Source organism: Oryctolagus cuniculus, chromosome 5 (genome assembly GCF_051225735.1).
Source record: "Oryctolagus cuniculus isolate XC-2025 breed Fujian yellow rabbit chromosome 5, ASM5122573v1, whole genome shotgun sequence".
In the NCBI taxonomy this organism is placed as follows: domain Eukaryota; kingdom Metazoa; phylum Chordata; class Mammalia; order Lagomorpha; family Leporidae; genus Oryctolagus; species Oryctolagus cuniculus.
In genome coordinates this window covers 30,029,402-30,048,142 of record NC_142871.1, presented here as the reverse complement: position 1 = coordinate 30,048,142, position 18,741 = coordinate 30,029,402, and the positions used below count along the sequence as shown (strand labels likewise).

The following is an 18,741-nucleotide window of genomic DNA, read 5'->3' as shown; positions in this document are numbered from 1 at the left end:
AAAAAATTTATTTATTTATTTGAAAGTCAGAGTTACAGAGAGAGGGAGAGGCAGATCTTCCATCTGCTGGTTCACTCCCCAGTTGGCCCCAACAACCTGGGCTGGGAAAGGTCGAAGCCAGAAACCTCTTCTGGATCTGTCACATGGATGTAGGAGCCCAAGCATTTGGGTCATCCTCTGCTGCTTTCCCAGGCACATTAACAGTGAACTGGATAGGGAGTTGAGCAGCCAGGACTCGAACTGGCGCCCATAGGGGATGTGGGCATTGCAGGCTGCGGCTTTACCCACTAAGCCACAGTGCCAACCCCTGAATACCTTTCTGATGAGGATAACAGATGCTAGTGAAGACATCATTATATTAAAAAAGACACTAGGGCAGGCATTGTGGTGCAGCCGGTAATGCCATCGCTTGGGAGGTTTGTATCTCATATCAGCGTATTGGGGTTTGAGTCCTGTCCCCACTTCCAGTCCAGCTTCTTGTTGATGTGCACCCTGGGAGGCAGCAGGTGATGACTCAAGTACCTGCCACCCACGTAGGAGATCTGAGTGGAGTTCCAGGCTCCTGACTTCATCTGGGGCTGGCATTCGGGGAGTGAGTCAGTGGCTGAAAAAATCTCTCTCTCTCTCTCTCTCTCTCTCTCTCTCTCTCTCTCTCTCCTCTCTCTTCTCCCTTTCTCCCTATATCTCTCCTCATTTTGCCTTTCAAATAAGTGAAAATAAAAGAAAACACAAAAGAAATTATCTGGGTTGGGAGTTTGGCCCAGCAGTGAAGATGTCGGTTAGGAAGCCAGGATCCAACATCAGTCCGGCTTTGACTCCTGGCTCTGGCTCCTAACTCCACCTTCCTGCTAATGCAGACCCTGAGAGAGAGAGTGGTGATGACTCAGTTGGGTTCCTGCTACCCAGAGGGGCGACCTGGAGTGAGCTCCTGGCTCCAGCTTCTGTCCCCTGGTTGTTGTGGGTATGTAGAGAATGAACCAGCAAAGGAGAACTTTGACTGCTTCTCAAATTAAAAGAAGAAGAGGAAGAAGAAATTTAAAAAGAAAAGATCTGATCAGGCCCAAGTTACTATGCATTGATTAGTAATAATCACTACCAAATAAGAAAATAATATACCTCCATCAACAAATATTTATGGAACATCTATTACATGCCCAGGATCCTGTTAATTCTTATATATCTGATTGTAAAGGAAATCTCTTATCTCTAACTAGTTACAGTGCATATTTAAATGTACATCAAGTGATAGAATATTTTTTTACTGCATCAAAATACAAAATTAACTACTATAAAAATTACTTTTATCTTAAAAATAAATTGACAAAGAAGCAAGAGGTTATGCCAAAATGTAAACTCAGTTACAACAGCTTGTAGATTTATGGCTGTTAAGCTATCTGGAAGCTATTCGCTTCCTTTAAAATTCAGCTAGTTCAAGAAAGCCCTCTCACTCCCACAGGGCATATTAGCAGTAGAAATTGAGATCAGAGGGTTGGAGGAACAGAGACAGAGTTTATACAAAGTGAAGCCATATGTCCTAGCCTGGATTATTGTCCACAACCCTGCTATCCATCCCTCAGTCACCTAAGCCCGCAGCACGCTGCAGTGGTTGGAGTGTATTTCCCCACTCTCTTGATGCTACCCATGTAATTGGCCCTGATTAATGGCATAACAATGACTATGATGTGCACAAAGGACTGAAAAGTTCTCTTTTGGCTAAGCCTCTCACCCCTCTGTGATTGCTTTGAAGACAATGTGCACCGGTAGCTGCTACTCCTTCAGTCTTGGCCCCGAGTGAGACACACAAGCAAGTCCTACATTTGACGGAAGTCAAGAGCCAGGCCAGATGACTAACAGTCGAAAACAGATCTACTGCAGCTGACCTACAAAGCTGTGAGCAAAAATTAAATGCCTCACATTAGAAGCTGTCGAGTTTTGGGGGACTTATATGTAGCATTTGGGGGATCACGAGGTAAGCAATACCATTCTTGGCTACAGTGCACAGCACATTTTGTCCAGCCTATGGCACAGCAATGAATAAATAGTGTGAGGATTTTATACAGTTGTAGACAGAATTTGTTGAGAAATCTTTAATAGATGTGATAAACCACTCCGATCTAGAGAATTCTGGGACACAGGTGGGAGGCAGTGGAAAGCTTAGAAATAAGGCCAAACATGAATGAAAGTTCTACAACATCACACACTTGTCTATTAAGTTACTGGGAGTTTCATGTCCCGAGGGCAAGTTGACACAATCATTGCACTTGAATTCTTTTCCTGTTAAAAACACAGAGCTTCTCTTTTTCCACTCATCCTGGGAACCCATTGTTATAAATCAAAGCCTTTGGCTTAAGTAATTTAATAAGATGAGACTTTAATTTGATAGCAATATAATTGGAAAGGCAAGCACACAGATGTCCTTCTTTGTTTTAGCTACTAAGAACAGAAGAGAAGCATACTTATTATGCAAATGACGTATTTGATCCAAGAGAAGGATGAATTGTCCCGGCGAGCTCTGTGAATGAAGGTTTGAGATAGTTCAAATGGAGCAAAATGAGGAGGAAATGATTCATTTCCCAGCACACGTGGCCCGTGCAGGACGCGAAGGCCTGCAGAACTCAACCCAACCCACAGCACAACGTCAAAATCTCGCGGGCAGAAGGAACTTACTTTCAGTAAAACATCATCCATACATTGTTGATATGAACTTTTTTGGCTTGGTAGTTGTGCTGGGGATGAATTTTAATTTAAAAAAATTGTTACGGGTATAATAAATGTAAGAAGTGAAGTTTTGCTCTAGTATCTTGTTCTGAGTGACAGAGAACTCAACTCAAGTCCACTTTAATAGGGCAGAAAAATCACTTATTTGTGTAACAGGAAAGCCTTGGGGTTATTTAGAATCATGAACAGCTTGATCCAGGAGCTCCAAAAATGTAATCAGAATTCAGTTTCTCATAGTTTCTTGGCTCTGCCTTCTGCTGCATCAGCTTCATTCTTAAGATTCATGTGGTAGCCTCTGGCATCTCCAGGCTCATGTCTTCCTTATTGCTACAAGCTCCTATGGAAAGAGAAAAAATAGATCCCATGCAACAGCAGCCTCTACTCTGGTGGAGTCAATCCCTAGAGCCAGGGCCACATGTTCCTGGGGTCCCTGGAGGACAGACGGGCAGTTTTCTGTGAGAGGTAGGGGAGGAGGAGAAGAGTTTCCAGAGGAAAGCTTCCAGTCTTATTTTCTCCTTGCCTAAGGCTGCTTTTGCTCTTCGACAACAGGGCTGCTTGGTCACAAGAGACATGGTCTGGCCTGCAGAGACGACGCTATTTATTATCAGACCTGGAAGAAAGAGCTTTCTGAGCCCTGCTCTCTAGGTTCAGATCCATGTTTTAGTTTAGTCCAACACACGGTAGCATTGTGTTAAACCGTTCTGAGACAGAGTCTTTGGCAATATTTGTCCTTTTAGAGAAGACAAGCTCAGTGTCTTCCATAGGCTACTGAATAGCAAGAGTAACGCCAAGTATGAGTTCAATGAAGTAGAGGAGAAATGGGCATCATCCAGAGAACAAGGATTCTGACAATGACAAGTGCATTTAGGTTTTCTTTTTCCTTCTTTTTTAAAGGATTTATTTATCTTTGTGAAATGCAGAGGGATAGAGAGGAAAGACAGAAAGAGAAAGAATTTTCCATCTGCTGGCTCATTCCTCAAATGGCCATGACATCCAGAGCTGGGCCCAGCTGAAGACAGGAGCCAGGAACTCATCTGGATCTCCCATGTGGGTGGCAGGGATCCAAGTACTTGAGCCATCTTCCACTGCCTTCTCAGGTGCAATAGCAGGAAGCTGGATTGGAAGAGGAGCAGCTGGGATTTGAACTGTTGCTCTGATATGGGGTGCCAGCAGCACAAGTAGTGACTTAACCTGCTGTGCCATGCCACCCCTGACACAAATACATTCTGATATGCCCTGTTTCATAACCTCTGGATGGCTAACCCATTGAACATAATCACATCAGATGAAACATTTTTGTCCATAAGGAAAGAAGAATATTGAAATCTGGAAGCCAACCATTCAATTATTTCAGACATGTCAGTTCCATGATTCTCAGATCCATCTTCTCTTCCAAGGAAATCACTCTGCCTACAGCCCTGCCAATGATCCAGTTCTAAGCACCTCCCAGTGGTGACCAAGCTATTGCCTGAGCAATGGCCTATGAATATTAAAAGCCCTGATATGAGCTGGTCTATTATTTTCTACAATGATTAATTTTGGGTGTCAATGGGACTGGTACACAGGGTACCCAGATAGTTGGTCAAATGCTGTTCTTCATAATGTAGTTGGGCTTCATCCAATCAGTTGGGGCATGAATGGAACAGAAAGGTTGACTCCCCCAAGTAAATGAGAGTCCCCCTGCAAGCTGCCTTGGACTTTATCTGCACCACCAGCTGTCTTGGGACTCCAGCTCGATGGCCTACACTACAGATGTGGACTTGCCAATTGCTGTAATTGGGTGAGCCAATTCCTTATAAACTATACACGTTTCTTATTGATTTTCCTTCTTCAGTGAACCCTGATGAATACAGATTCCTAGAGCTGCCATAACAAATCACTGCACACCGGGTGATTTAAAACAACAGGAACATAACGCCTCACAGTTCTGCAGGCCAGAAGGCTGACATCAAGGTCATGGCAAGGCTGGTTCCTTCTGGAGGCTCTAGGACCATTCTGACCCATGCCTCTCTTCCCATGTCTGGAGGCTGCTGCAAATCTTTAGCAGGACTTGGCTTGTGGCTTCCCTCCAACCTCTGCCTCCACCTTTGCTTAGCCTTGACCTCTCCGTGTCTTCCTGCCTGTCTCCTCTAAGAATAACTATCACTGGGTTTAGGATCTACTCTACTCCAACCTGAGATCCTTACTTAACCTACATCTACCAAACTCCTACCAGAAATGAGAGATACAGGGGCTGGCATTGTGGCACAGCAGGTTAAGCTGCCACCTGCAGTACCAACATCCCAAATGGGCACTGGTTTGAGTTCTGGCTGCCCCACTTCTGATCCCACTCTCTGCTAATGTGCCTGGGAAAGCAGTGGAAGATAGCCCAAGTGCTTGGGGCCCTGCCATCCATGTGGGAGACCCAGATGAAGCTCCTAGCTTCAGCCTGGCCCAGCGCTAGGTGTTGTGGCCAGCTGGGAATTGTACCAGCAAATGAAAGATATCTCTCTCTCTTTTTCTCTGTCTCTCCTTCTCTCTCCCTGTAACTCTACCTTTCAAACAAATAATACATCTTAAAAGAAAGAAAGAAATGATAAATACAGTAGAAGCTATGAGGAAGAAAAGAGGTATAGGATAGACTGTAAGGAAATCAGTTGGTAGCAGAAAGAGAAGCGAGATCAAAAGCATTAGAGTAATGCTGATAATACCTGCCCACTCAAGTGATGACGATAAAGTACTGTCCCTGCAGCTGCCTTGGACATGCTCTGATTCTGCACATGTCTGTTGGTCTTCAGTTTTATTTGTTGCAATTCTGTTCTCTGTTTTCCCAGTATGTATTTGTAACAGTTACTATTACTAGAACTTGCTGAAGGATATCTCTTTTACTTGTAACCTGAAGAGCTTAGTGGCTAGACTATATTTAAGATAACTGTGGAGTAAAATTTGTGTGGGTGGGCTGCCACTGTGGCGCAGCAGGTTAAGCCACTGTCTGCAGTGTCGGCATCCCATATGGGTACTGGTTCGAGTTCTGACTGCTCTGCTTCTTATCCAGCTCCTTGCTAATGAATCTGGGAAAGCAGCAGAAGATGGCCCAAATCCTTGGGTTCCCTGCACCCATGTGAAGACCTGGAGGAAGCTCTTGGCTCCTGGTTTCTCCCTGGCCCAGCCCCAGGCCGTTGTGGCCATTAGGGGAGTGAACCAGCCAATAGAAGAGCTCTCTCCCTGTAACTCTGGCTTTCAAATAAATAATTTTTTAATTTATTTAAATAAATTTTTAAAAAATTGTGCGGTTTATGTCTAGTAGGACCCCAGTTATCCTAATTAAATTCTAACTAATCCTTTTTTTTTTTTTTTGCTATAAACAATTTAAAGAGCATTTTGGGCTATTATGATAGACATCTGGGGAACTTTCCAGAGTGATAAGTGACAGGAAGAGGAGCAGCTGCTTTTTAAGCTGCGTGTGGTACATGCTCCTTCCCACTCCTCCACACAGGCTTCAGCCCACTCACTGGCTACAGAATATGATGAAATGGGGCTGGCCTTGAGGTTTAGCCAGTGAAGCAGGTGCTAGCATCCTATCTGGATGTTAATTTGAGTCCTGGCTGCTCCACTTCTGATCCAGTTACTTGCTAATGGCCTGGGAAAAGCAGTGGAGACTGGCTCAAGTATTTGGGCCCCTGCTACCTACGTAGGAGACCTGGGTGAAGCTCTTGGATTCTGGTTCCTGGCTTTGGCTTAGCTTAGCTCAGACCTGGCCATTGTAGCCATCTGGGGAGTGAACCAGCAATTTGAAGTGCACACTCTCTCTCTCTCTTGCTCCAAATCAATAAAAATATCTTTTTATTAAAAAAAATATGGTAAAGGAAAACACTTAATATGATGTCTTAGAGGTCAAACTCCATGTTACCCTGGAAACATGGGAAAAATCTTAGAGGAAATCAGTCTTTTTAAATATAATTCTGGTAAGAATCCAAGTAGGGGCTGTGGTTTGGTAGGCTAAGCCTCCACCTGCAGTGCCAGCATCCCATATGGGTGCCAGTTCATATTCTGGCGGCCCCTCTTCCTATCCAGCTCCCTGCTAATGGCCTGGAAAAGCAATAGAAAGTGGCCCAAATACTTGGGCTGCTGCACCCACGTGGGAGACCCAGAAGAAGCTCCTGGCTCCTGGCTTTAGATCAACCCTGCTCCAGCTGTTGTGACCATTTGGAGAGTGAACCAGTGGATGGAAGACCTCTATCTCTCCTTCTCTCTGTCTATAACTCTGCCTCTCAAATAAATAAGCAAACATTTTTTAAAAAAAATCCAAATTAAGGAGATAAGTTTAAACAGAGTTCTCAAGCTTATGAAGTCTCTCTGATGACAAGAAAAGACAATTATATGACAAACAATAGGCAGTAAAGGAGGGTGGAGCAGGTTGAGGATCAGTCTCACCAGCGGTCGTCATCTTCAATATTTTTTCAAGGAGGAGAAAGGCTACAGATACAAATGGAGAGGAAAAAAATGTTGTACATCAGCTCTTAGTCACCACAGAATATTTATATAATGGTGCACCCATAAACCGGCTCTGCAAGAGAATGTGATGTGTGGCAAATGTGAAGGTTGAGGAGGTAAGAAATGGGTGGCAGCGTGCTGTCTCCATTGCTGGGGAACAGGAATACAAGGAGGAATTCATCTCAGAGCACCTGAGTGGTTCAACAAATTCAGTGTGTGTGTTCATGGAGAGCTAAGGCCATGGGGAAAGATCAGCCCGAAAGATAGATGTAGAAATGGGAGCCAGATAGTTCAAGACAAGGAGGTTCTAGAAGTTCATATTGACCACGGCATGAAAGATGGCCAGAAAATTCCACAGTGAGAGACACCGAGAACCAGGAAGGCACTGCAACTGTGTTAGATCCAAAGAACCACCCTGTTTTTACTGAGCAAGGAGATCTTTTCGTGTGTACAGACACACACAGCTGGTTGAAGCATTGCACAGCTTCTACAAATGAATGTCCACTCTTGACAATCAAACCATAGTCATCAGCATTCATCCAAGTCAGATTGTCAAGCACAGAGTACATGCTCAATGGGCAAACCAAGTCATCACAGACCATCTGAAAAGTGTTGTTGAATTCAAGGTGAACTTTCCTCATAATGAACTTTTCTTTTCCAAATCAACTCTCATTGCTGAGAAAAGCTCCCGCCAGAGAGGAAGGGAGGAGAAGGTAAGGTGGAGCTGGTAGGCTTTGATCCAGGCCAGGAAAGAAGGCACCATTTGTGTTAGTCAGCTGTTTGTCACCAGGACTAAAAACCTAAGCCAAGGTAGTTATGAAGGAAGGAAGGAGGCTTATTTGGTTCATAGTTTTGGAAGTTAACAGACTAAGACCAGGCAGGCCCTATCAGTTCAACTTTGGTGAGGGTGGTGGATGGGAATGGCGGGGCATGGGCCAAGGAAGGGTGACATGTGAGCCAGGAAGCAGAGAGAGAGAGACTCTACCCAACTTGGATCTTACAACCGACACTCTGCCAAAGGCCCTTCCAAGGCCCATTTACTAAACATTGTAACTGGGCCAAGTTTCTACCTTCCCAGTACCACCAATCTGTGATCTTGGTGTCTGAAGTCCTACATGAGTTTGGGAACCAACTCATGATCAGTACCATTATAGAAAGTCTTTGATGATAATGAACATCATCCCAGATGTAGTATTCAATGTTAAATTTCTTTTTTTAAAGATTTTATTTATTTATTTGAGAGGGAGAGCTACAGAGACAGGGAGAGACAGAGAGAAAGGTCTTCCATCTACTGGCTCATTCCCCAAATGGCCACAATGGCCAGAGCTGGGCCAATACAAACCAGGTGCCACCCCTGGGTCTCCCACATGGGTACAGTGGCCCAAGGACTTCGGCTATCTTCCACTGCTTTCCCAGGCCATAGCAGAGAGCTGGATCAGAAGAGGAGCAGCAGGGACTAGAACGAGAACTCATATGGGATGCCAGCGCCACAGGCAGAAGCATGACCATACCATGCCACAGCGCTGACTCTAATGTCAAACTTCTTAATGAGACTAGTGAGGAACACTCACCATTGGCATTTTGCATACAGTATGACAATGATCACAATATGCTCCCTGCTTGCTACTGGTTTTGTTAATATTCAGTTATAGTAGTGTTTTGTTTCTTAGCAGAAAGGATTAAAAAAAAGCTTTGTTTTATTTATTTGAAAGGCTGAGAGAGTGAGAAAGGGCGTGACAGAGAAAAAGAGATCTTCCATATGCTGGTTCACTCCCAAATGTAAGACTGGGACTGGGCCAGGCAGAAGCCAGGGACCTGGAACTCCATCCTGGTCTCCCATGTGGGCAGCAGGGACTCGAGTACTTAGATCATCTCCCACTGCTTTCTGGGACCACCAGCAAGGAGCTGGATTTGAAGGAGAGCAGTTGTCAATTGAATTGGTGCTCTGACATGGAATGGCAGCAGCTTAACCCGCTCTGCCACAGTGCTGGCCCATTAGTATTGTTTTAAGCTAAATAAAGAATAAATACAAGGGGGCAGTGCTGTGTGGCACAATGAGTTTTAAAGCCCCAGCCTGCAGCAAGGGCATCGCATATGGGCTGCTCCACTTCCAACCCAGCTCCCTGCTAATGTGCCTGGGAAAGCAGCAGAGGATGGCCCAAGTCCTTGGGCCCCTGCACCCACGTGGGAGACCCAAAAGAAGCTCCTGGCTCCTGGCTTCAGATTGGCCCGGTTCTGGTTATTGCGGCCTTTTGGGGAGTGAACCAGCAGAGAGAAGAACTTTCTTTCTGTCTCTTCCTCTCTTGGTCTGTAACTCTACCTCCCACATAAATAAATAAACCTTCAAAAAATAAAAAGTCTTTCGTGGAAGTGTTTAAAGAGACTCCCAAATGAAAGATGGTCCTTTTGATAATTGATGCTAGATAATAGATCCATTGCATATCCATATGGGAAAAACAAGCTTCAGTCTCTTCTGAACACCATTCCCCCAGATTAATTCTAGATGGATCACAGACCTAAATGTAAATGGCAGACAACAAAGCTTCTGTGAGAAAATACGGAAGAACCTCTATGATCTTGGCATAGCACAGAATGCTGGGAGCACTAACCGCAAGAGAAGCTTATATATATATATGAACTATAAATTGGAGTTTATTAAAATTAAGAACTTCTGTTCATTAAAAGAAACCATAGGGTTAAAAGTCAAACCAACGATTTGAAGCGTAGTTCAACAAAGTACTTAGATCCAGAACATAAAAGGGAGAAAGAACCCATATAGACCGAATTTTAAAAACTGCAGTCAAAACTCTTTTTACAAAAAGGATAAGCAAAAGGCAAAATGCAGGGGGAAAGAAAATCAATATCATTATTAATCAAAGAAGCAGACATTATAACTGCAATTTGGCATGATGGCACTCCCATGAGGACGACCGAAATTAAAAGGGCTGTCAATGCAAAGTAAGTACACTGGGGTGGGGGTGGGGGGGTGCAGAGCCATTGCAAGCTTGGTGTTGCTCGTAGCAGGAGCTCACATCATGTACCCACTCTGGAAAACTGCTAGATCGGGTTTCCCGGAAGTTACATGCACAGTCACTGCCAAAATATTCTCTCCTAGAAAATTCTAGTCACAAAAAAAATCAGTGTTTATGTCCTCCAATAGCCATATGTAAGAATGTTCATAGTGGTTTCATCATAATAGTATAAACTGGAAATAACTCTATATCAATAGAGTAGAGAAATGATTTGTGGCATGGAGTGGTACTTCAAAAAGTTTATGGAAATAGAATTCAAGAAGGTCATTTTTAAATTTCTTCATTTATTTAATCTATTTATTTGCAAAATAGAAAGTGGGGGGGAGGGAGAGTGTGTACATGCAAGGAAGATCTTATCTGCTGGTTTGCTCCCCAGTGCTCTGGAGCCAGAAACTCAATCTAGCTCTCCCACGTGTAACAGGGACTCAACTCCGCGGGCCCTCACCCCTGCCTCCCAGGATGCACATAGCAGGAAGGTGGGATCTGGAACGGAGCAACAGTGGCTTAATCACTAAGCCAAATGCCATTCTGAGATACATTTATTTTGGAACAAAAAAAAATTTGAAATCCATACATAGTTTTTCTTAGCCCACATTTCCCACAAACTTTTTGAAGACCCCTTATATTATGGGGTGCTAAACAGTAATTAACGAAAACAAACTATCACTTCACATAACATTTTGTGCCTCGTAGACATAATTACGAACCAAACAGCACAGACTAGGAATCCATTTGTATGAAGTTAAGGGACAAGAAAATTGAGTTCACGGTGAAAGAGGGGGTATAAAGAAAACTTTATGGATAAGCAGGTTATTGGTGCAGCAGTTAAGACACTCACATTCCATACCTTTGCATCTGGGCTTGAGGCCTGGCTCCACTTCCAATCCAGCTTCCTTCTAATATGCACACTGGGAGGCAGCAAGTGATGACCCAAGTACCCATGTGGGAGATCAAGATTAAATGCTGGGGCCGGCTCCGTGGCTCACTTGGTTAATCTTGCACCTGCTGCACTGGCATCCCATGTGGGCACCGGGTTCTAGTCCCGGTTGCTCCTCTTCCACTCCAGCTGTCTGCTGTGGCCTGGGAGGGCAATGGAGGATGGCCCAAACACTTGGGCCCTGCACCCGCATGGGAGACCAGGAGGAAGCACCTGGCTCCTGGCTTCGGATTGGCTCAGCGCCGGCTGTAGCTGCCATTTGGGGGGTGAACCAATGGAAGGAAGACCTTTCTCTCTGTCTCTCTCTCTGTCTATGACTCTACCTGTCAAATAAAAAATAAAAAAGATTAAATGCTGAAAAAAAAAAAAGATTAAGTGCTGGACCAGCTTTGGCCTACGCTAACCCTGGATGTTGAGGGCACTTGGGAAGTGAACCAATAGATGGAAGATATCTCTCTCTGTCTCTCCGCTTTCCAAATCGAATAAAAATAAACAAAACATCTGGGATCCTGGAAATAGCCTGTATGTTGATTGAGTGGTAGTTACAAGGGTATATACCAGGTTGTAAACATATATCAGGAACTACTCGTAGACGTGTATATTTTGCTGTGTGTATTATGATTTTTTAAATATTTATTTGAAAAGCAGTTAGAGAGAGGGAGAGACAGGGAGATCTTTTGTCTGCTGGTTCTCGCCCCACATGGCTGCAATGGCTGGGAAGCCAGGAGCCTAGAATGCTATATGGGCCTCCCATGTGGATGCACGGGCCCAAGCACTTGGGCCATCTTCAAGTGCTTTTCCCAAGCCATTAGCAAGGAGCTGGATTCGAAGTAGAGCAGCTAGGACTCAAACCGGCACCCATATGGGATGCCAGTGTTGCAGGTGGCAGCTTTACCCACTGTGCCAAAATAGCATCCCCTTAAATTATACTTTGAAAAGAAAGTAAATTAGAAAAGTCAGGAAATTAAAATAACATGATCATCATTTCCTGTAGCTATGGACCAACATGTCTTAAAAACAGGCCTGAGATTTAACTCTAAGACAATGCACAGCCTCAATCATTCCATAGCAAGGCCTAGTCTTTTCCAAGAAGTCTTTGCCTGTGCCTATATCTTGCAGGGTTTCTCTGATGTCCTCTAATAATTTGATGGTGTCAGGTCATAGATTTAGCTCTTTAATCCATGTTGAGTGGATTTTTGTGTAAGGTGTAAGGTAGGGGTCTTGCTTCATATTTCTGCACGTGGAAATCCAGTTTTCCCAGCACCATTTGTTGAATAGACTGTCCTTGCTCCAGGAATTGGTTTTAGCTCCCTGATTAAGTATAAGTTGGCTGTAGATGTTTGGATTGATTTCTGGTGTTTCTATTCTGTTCCATTGGTCTATCCATCTGTTTCTGTACCGGTACTAGGCTGTTTTGATTATAACTTCCCTGTAGTATGTCTTGAAAACTGGTATTGTGATAAGGCCTGGGTTACGACTGGAAAGCTACCCCCTGACAGCTGGGTTGGTGACAGTGGGAGTGGATAAATCTCAGTATCTCCAGCCCTCAGATGCCCATGAATCTTCTGCCAGCAAGAACCAGTCTTTTCCCTTGCCTGAGAGGACAATCTCATGATGTCTGAGAACTTTGCAAAAATCCTCACCCAAGAGGCTGGGGCTGTGGGATAGTAGGCTAAGCTTCTGCCTGCAGCGCCAGCATCCTATATGGGCACAGGTTTGAGTCCCAGCTGCTCCTCTTCTGATCCAGCTCCCAGATAATGACCTGGGAAAGCAGTAAAAGATGGCTCAAGTGCTTGGGCCTCCACACCCGCATGGTAGACCCAGAGGAAGCTCCTGGCTTCAGAATGGCCCAGCTCCCACTGTTGCAGCCATTTGGGGAGTGAACCATTGGATGGATGACCTCTCTGTCTCTCCCTATCTCTGTAACTCTACGTCTCAAATAAATATATAAATCTTAAAAAAAAAAAATCCTCACCTGAGTCAGGTGTTCTGCAAGACAATGCTTTGTGTTTCTGTCCAAGATCTGCCATGACAGCCTTCATCACCACAGGAATAGAGTCTAGTGGATGGGGCGGGCACTGTTGCTCACTAGGTTAATCCTCTGCCTGCAGCACCGGCATCCCACAAAGGCACTGGTTCTAGTCCCAGTTGCTCCTCTTCCAGTCCAGCTCTCTGCTGTGGCCTGGGAGGACAGTGGAAGATGGCCCAAGTGCTTGGGCCCCTGCACCCGTATGGGAGACCAGGAAGAGGCACCTGGCTCCTGGCTTTGGATCGGCACAGCCATTTGGAGAGTGAACCAATGGAAGGAAGACCTTTCTCTCTGTCTCTCTCTCACTGTCTGTAACTCTACCTCAAATAAATAAATAAATGAAATCTAAAAAAAAAAAAAAGAGTCTAGTGGAAAAACACACTTCATACTCTGGGGCACCGGGTGGGGAGAGGAATCAATCAACCATTACAGGAGCTGGTGGGAGTGGGAAAGCATGAGGGAGAGTGAGTATCCAGGGAGCCGAGCTGGCTGGGTGGTGAGAGGCCAGAACTGACGCTGCACAATGGACATGGAGCACACTTCTGTAACACGGGGCTCTCAGAAGGAAATCTGGAGTCATCCTCTCGTGCTGCTGCCATGGGCCTTGTGGATCCCCTGCTGTGCGGTGCAGATGCCAGCTGACTTCGGTAGACTGTTGAGGAAGGGATCCTAGGCAGAGAGGTGAAACTGCTCAATCAGATTCATCACCCTTGTTACATGCAACCAGAGAACCCCTGTCTTCCCTCCAGACTCCCCAGGAAGCCCTAGAAGACGTCCACTTCACCAAAGGGACAATGAATGCGCTAAGGAAGTTTGGGATCTTCAAAAAACTCAGGGCACATTTCCTCTGTATGTTGAGGAGATACTGCCTGGAATCTGGCCTTTAGGATCAATGATAGGATTCTGAAAGGACAGAGACCAAGGAGTGACCCCCGGCTGGCAGGAGGGTGATATGGGCACAGCTCCTACAGCAGGGGGCAAAACCAGAATGGGCAATCAGGGCGTGCTGATCTCCCAGAGAACGGAGGTGATGGTCAATAGATTATGCTGCTCCTAAGACCAAGACACAAGGATGCCCAATCAGGGTGGTATTTATTTGCCTTGTAAAACAAAATACAAAACAATTGCAGAAAAGACACATCAGCTGTGAAATAGAAACACATTGTGATTTCTCACCCAGGTTTAAGTCAGCTCATAGTCCAGAGCCCAGAATTCGAAGGGAGGATGGGTCTCCTTGAGGAAGCACACAAATGACCTCCCCATGGGGCCAGCACTGTGATGTAGTTGGCTAAGCCTCTGCCTGTGGTGTTGGCATACCATATGGGCTCCTGTTCATGTCCCGGCTGCTCCCTTTCCAATCCAGCTCTCTGCTAATGGCCTGAGAAAGCAGTAGAAGATGGCCCAACTGCTTGGGCCCCTGCACCCTTGTGGAAGACCCAGAAGAATCTCCTGGCTCCTGGCTTTGGATAGGCTCAGCTCTGACCATTGAAGCCATTTATGGATTGAACCATCGGATGGAAGACCTTTCTCTCTGTCTCCCTCTGTCTGTAACTCTGCCTCTCAAATAAATTAAATCTTAAAAAAAAAATTACCTCCTCAACTATGCATATAAACATCACCCCCCAATCATTTCCCAAAATTTCTTGAAGGCATTCAATAGGGGAAGCTATACTGAGGATAGGAGTCTTCCCAGACATTTATTATTTAAAGAAAAAAAAAGATTTATTTATTTGAAAGACACAGAGGGAGAGGTTGAAATCTTCCATCCACCAAGTCACTCCCCAGATGGCCACAACAGCTGGGGTTTTTGCCAGGCTAAAGCCAGGAGCCAGGAACTCCATCAGGGTCACCTATGAAGGAGGCAGGGACTCAGGACTTGAGCCATCATCTGCTGCTTCCCAGGCACAGTAGCAGAGAGCTGGATAGGGAGCAGTCAGATCTTGAACCAGCACTCTGCTATGGAATGCAGGCACCCGGGAGATGACTTCACTGCTGTGCCACACCCCCACCCTCTTCCCAGAACTACTGAGGAAGGTTACATAACAGGGCAGCAGCTGACTCTGAGACAAGCAAACCCAAAACACCACCACAGACCACTGGGTAGAATAATAAAGGCTGGGTGACAAATGCAATTCCAGCCCCAGTCCATGTTCCTGTGAGTCAAAAAGTTCTGCGGGATGGAATCTCGGAGAACAAGAAATAAACCCTTCTGTGGGTATTCCCCCAGTTCTCAAGTGTGAAATGTGAGCAGATTGATACTTATCATTCAGCAGAACTTTCACAGCCTCTGACCTACTGTGTTTCACTATTACGCTAAGAAGAGCTAAGAAAAGGTCCCTGAGGGAGCTGGCACTGTGGCTGGTACTATGGCTATGGTGAAGCAGGTTTAAGCCCCAGCCTGCAGCACTGGCATCCCATATGTGTGTCAGTTTGAGTCCTGGCTTCTCCACTTCTGATCCAGTTCCCTGCTAATGCTGCCTGGGAAAGCAGCAGAGGATAAGCCAAGTGCTTGGGACCCTGTACCCACGTGGGAGACTCGGAAGAAACTCTTGGCTCCTGGCTTCGGATTGGGCTCAGCTCTGGCCATTTGGGGAGTGAACCAGCGGATGGAAGACCTTTCTCTCTGTTTCTCTGTCTCTCTCTCTATCTACACCTCTTTCTGTAACTCTGTCTTTCAAATAAATAAAATAAATCTCTATAAAGAAAAAGCCCCCAAAAATGCCCGCTCACCTCACCTCCACAGTACCAAGATGGCAAAGTCAGAACCACGCCCCAGGAGGCATTTCAGGAACACACACAACTCTCAAATATTTACAGGAAGCAAAGGTGTTAGTTTTGATCACATCTCTATTTTCCCTGTATGAACCCTGCAAAAACCACAGGATCCTGGTGGTCAGTAACCACTAAGTAGTTCCAACCACAGCTGATAGCACAAGCTCCGGTATATAGTGGTTAATCTTACAGTCATGTTCTTTTTAATACCTAACAATAAAGAAGATAAAAAATTTTACTTTTACATGCGAAGGTCATCAGTGCATTTTACTGTCCTGACCTGGGCATATATAAAATTCTTCTGCTTTCTTAGTGATACAGCATGCAAAATCCTGATAATCTGGACATTCTCCAGGAAAAATCAAGCTAACCCACCACGAACTCATGCTAAGCAGATTTGGTGAAAGTGACAAGGTCTGTTGATGCCCTTGTAAGAGCCGTGCATGCCTGGGTCGGAGGACCAAGGCTACAAAGACTGCAAGGCCTACTACTTCCATGAATCTTTCAGACGTCTAGTATTCTAGGATGCCAAGGATAGTGTAGAGCAGGACAACTTTGATGCACCTGTGCCACTACCACTGAAAAAGAGGCACAGGAGGGCAGGTGTGTGGCACAGTGGCTACGTCATCACATGGGACACCCGTATCCCATATCAGAGTGCCTGGGTTTGAGTCTTCTGTTTCCAAGACAGGCAAAGGGTTTAGCCAGTTTCTGCATTGTTTTGAATTTGCTTTTTATTTTTAGGATTTATTTGAAAGGCAGAGTGACACAGATAGGGATACACAGAGACAGAGAGAGTTCTTCCACCTGCTGGTTCACTCCCCAAATGCCCACAACAGCTGGGGCTGGGCCAGGCTGAAACCAGGAGCTTAGAACTCCACTGGGTCTCCCACCTGGATGGCAGGGCCCGAGTACTTGGGCCATGATTTGCTGCCTTCCAGGCACATTACCAGGAAGCTGGATTGGAAGTGGAGCAACTGGGACTCAAAATGGCATTCTGATATGGGCTGTGGGCATCTGAAACAGCAGCTTAACCTACCACGCCACATCCTGCCTTGGCGGGCCTCTTCAGCTTTTGGAGGCAGCATTGACTGAACCTGGGAATATTGCTCCAACCTGTTATTAGGTGATTCCAAAGGCTACCAGCTTTGAGGGGGCCTAGATGAAGAGAAAGTGTGTTGGAAATGTTAGGCTACTCAGGTCACATACTGAGAATCAGTGGTATCAGAGGTATCCTTGATGTTTAAGGATTTAAGGATATAATGGGTTGCTGGCAAACCTTTTTTTTAGAAAGCTTTTTTTTTTTTTAAATAAATATGAATCTCATAGGTGTAACTATTTGAATACAGTGGTTCTTCCCCCCATACCCACCCTCCCACCCCCAAACCATCCCACCTCCTACACCCTCTCTCATCCCATTCTTCATTAAGATTCATTTTTAATTATCTTTATATACAGAAGATTAACTCTATTACTAAGTAATGATTTCAACAGTTTGTACCTACGCACACACAGAAAGTATAAAGTACTGTTTGAAGACAAGTCTTACCGTTATTTCTCATAGCACAACTCATTAAGGACAGAGGTCCTACATGGGGAGCAAGTCACAGTGACTCCTATTGTTGATTTAACAATTGACACTCTTATTTATGATGTCAGTGATCACCTGAGGCTCTTTTCATGAGCTGCCAAGGCTATGGAAGCCTTTTGAGTCAACAAACTCTGTCAGCATTTAGTTAGGGCCATAGGCAAAGTGGAAGTTCTCTCCTCCTTTCAGAGAAAGGTACATCATTTTTTGATGGCCCCTTCTTTCCACTGGGATCTCACTAACAGAGATCCTTCATGCAGATCATTTTTGCCACAGTGTCTTGGCTTTCCATGCCTGAAATGTTCTCATGGGCTTTTCAGCCAGATCCTAATGCCTTAAGGATTGATTCTGAGGCCAGAGTGCTATTTAGGGCATTTGCCTTTCTATGAGTCTGCTGTGTGGCCTGCTTCCCATGTTGGATCATTCTCTCCTTTTTAATTCTATCGTTATTACCAGACACTCGGTCTTATTTATGTGATCCCTTTGACACTTAATTCTATCTATATGATCAGTTACACACTTAATATGATCACTTTAACATATAAGGTGGCATTAGTGGCCGGCGCCGCGGCTCACTAGGCTAATCCTCCGCCTTGCGGTGCTGGCATACCGGGTTCTAGTCCCAGTCGGGGTGCCGGATTCTATCCCGGTTGCCCCTCTTCCAGGCCAGCTCTCTGCTGTGGCCAGGGAGTGCAGTGGAGGATGGCCCAAGTGCTTGGGCCCTGCACCCGCATGGGAGACCAGGAGAAGCACCTGGCTCCTGGCTTCAGATCAGCATGGTGTGCCGGCCGCAGTGCGCCGGCCACGGCGGCCATTGGAGGGTGAACCAACGGCAAAGGAAGACCTTTCTCTCTCTCTCTCTGTCCACTCTGCTTGTCAAAAAAAAAAAAAAAAAAAAAAAGTGGCATTAGTACCTGACTGGCAAAGCTTAGTAAAAGAGTTGCACCCAGACCCTAGGACTCTGGTGGAATGTAACACCTTTCTATCAGAAAACTAGCTGTCCTTGGAAAAACAAACCCCTGGTGTGTTATATGTCCCTATTAGACACTGAGCACATGACTGTGTGCTCAGAACTACTAATCACAGAGACAAGACCAATCACACCATAAATCCAGATGGACAATCAGCAACCCATCATAAACGCTTGCTGGGTAAGGCTCAGCACGCCCAGGGGGCACAAATAAATTACATA

General features: G+C 45.3%; 1 pseudogene; it reads left to right on the top strand.

Moving 5' to 3' along the window:
• The first annotated feature begins 4,454 nt into the window (after window positions 1–4,454).
• On the top strand, window positions 4,455–7,963 carry LOC127493227 (dnaJ homolog subfamily A member 1 pseudogene; annotated as a pseudogene).
• The last annotated feature ends 10,778 nt before the right edge of the window (window positions 7,964–18,741 follow it).